Source organism: Schistocerca cancellata, unplaced genomic scaffold, assembly GCF_023864275.1.
Source record: "Schistocerca cancellata isolate TAMUIC-IGC-003103 unplaced genomic scaffold, iqSchCanc2.1 HiC_scaffold_846, whole genome shotgun sequence".
Lineage (NCBI taxonomy): Eukaryota > Metazoa > Arthropoda > Insecta > Orthoptera > Acrididae > Schistocerca > Schistocerca cancellata.
The window spans coordinates 22,501-25,000 of NW_026046857.1; positions in this window are offsets into that span (position 1 = coordinate 22,501).

The window sequence follows — 2,500 nt, forward strand, 5'->3', positions numbered from 1 at the left end:
ACATTGTGTACCGTACCCAAACCTAACGTGTACTGTACTACAACGCAATGTGTACCATAACACAACCCAGTTTGTACCTTAACCTAACCTATGTCACCTTAACCTAACCTATGTCACCTTAACCTAACCTATGTCACCTTAACCTAACCTATGTCACCTTAACCTAACCTATGTCACCTTAACCTAACCTATGTCACCTTAACCTAACCTATGTCACCTTAACCTAACCTATGTCACCTTAACCTAACCTATGTCACCTTAACCTAACCTATGTCACCTTAACCTAACCTATGTCACCTTAACCTAACCCATCTTGCACCTTAACCTAACCCATCTTGCACCTTAACCTAACCCATCTTGCACCCTAACCTATGTTGCACCTTAACCTAACCTGTGTTGCACCTTAACCTACCTCAATTTGCACCGCAATGTAACTCAATTTGCACCGCAATGTAACTCAATTTGCACCGCAATGTAACTCAATTTGCACCGCAATGTAACTCAATTTGCACCGCAATGTAACTCAATTTGCACCGCAATGTAACTCAATTTGCACCGCAATGTAACTCAATTTGCACCGCAATGTAACTCAATTTGCACCGCAATGTAACGCAATTTGCACCGCAATGTAACGCAATTTGCACCGCAATGTAACGCAATTTGCACCGCAATGTAACTCAATTTGCACCGCAATGTAACGCAATTTGCACCGCAATGTAACGCAATTTGCACCGCAATGTAACGCAATTTGCACCGCAATGTAACGCAATTTGCACCGCAATGTAACGCAATTTGCACCGCAATGTAACGCAATTTGCACCGCAATGTAACGCAATTTGCACCGCAATGTAACGCAATTTGCACCGCAATGTAACGCAATTTGCACCGCAATCTACCCCCAAGTTGTGCCTTAACCTAACCCACGTTGTGCCTTAACCTAACCCACGTTGTGCCTTAACCTAACCCACGTTGTGCCTTAACCTAACCCACGTTGTGCCTTAACCTAACCCACGTTGTGCCTTAACCTAACCCACGTTGTGCCTTAACCTAACCCACGTTGTGCCTTAACCTAACCCACGTTGTGCCTTAACCTAACCCACGTTGTGCCTTAACCTAACCCACGTTGTGCCTTAACCTAACCCACGTTGTGCCTTAACCTAACCCACGTTGTGCCTTAACCTAACCCAAGTTGTGCCTTAACCTAACCCAAGTTGTGCCTTAACCTAACCCAAGTTGTGCCTTAACCTAACCCAAGTTGTGCCTTAACCTAACCCAAGTTGTGCCTTAACCTAACCCAAGTTGTGCCTTAACCTAACCCAAGTTGTGCCTTAACCTAACCCAAGTTGTGCCTTAACCTAACCCAAGTTGTGCCTTAACCTAACCCAAGTTGTGCCTTAACCTAACCCAAGTTGTGCCTTACCCTGCTCTGTAATTGGCATATGACACGTTACAGTAATGTATTGTCCAACCGCAACCCGCTCAGAATGTTGTGTACACAGCTACGTGTCATCTCCCCATAACAGCTGCATTGCAGTGTGGTACGCCATAGAGACGTGTGGGAGTAATGGACGCAGTGGATGGCGATCAGCATGAGCCGTCTGTTCATGTAGTGGCGCGTGTATGCAGACGTAGTAGTCTCTTCTCACACAATGTGATAGCACGGTGCCCCGCGTTCCACATCTGCGACATGCTACAGAGGCCGGTTGACAGTTGGTCGCGCAGTGGACATCGCATACGTACGGGGGCACCTTCCACGTGCCCTCTAGTCGGGCACATTTTGTTGCGTGGATGTGAGCGGATGTAGTGTGTCTTGACACCTGACAGGCAGGCATGCAATAATAGTTGACTTTGCAAACGGGGATGGACGTGTACGTTTACTGGTGACGTTACGCAAATGAACAACTGGTAACCCGTTGTGGTGCGGTTGTCCTTGCTGGAGGTACATCTGTGAGGGCAACGATCGGTACAGCTACGAAGCGGTCCCCACCATACCAACGAACGTGAATGTGAATCTGGGTGTGAAGCGATACGCGGCTGTGGGTGGGTGGGACTGTCCCCGGCCGGTGAGGGGGGGCCGCCCGGCGTGCTGGCCGCGCGGTGCGTGGGCGCACGCGCTACAGCCGGCTGGTGGGGGCGCCCAGTGGCAGGCGCGCCGGCCGACGGACGCGGCAGGCGGCGCAGCTGCGCGCCGGGGCACCCTGCGCGCGGCGCCGTGCAGCCAAAGTGGGTCCTCGCCGGCCCGGTGCGAAGCGCGGTGGACATCTGCAGTGTGCTGGTCCGATTGAGGACTGTGTGCGTTGAGGATGCGCCGCCGCCCGGCACTCGGCGCCGCGACGCCGTCTGCTGCTCGGTCGCCCCAGCGGTTCTCGCTGGTGGTTTGTATCGCAGTTGTGCAGACGTGTTGGCACGTGCGCTGTGCTGGGAGAGTTCGCTTCGGCACCCACGTGGGGCCTTTGCCCTTCTGTGGCGCTGGCGTTGGAGCTGCCGGTCACCGTAGGTG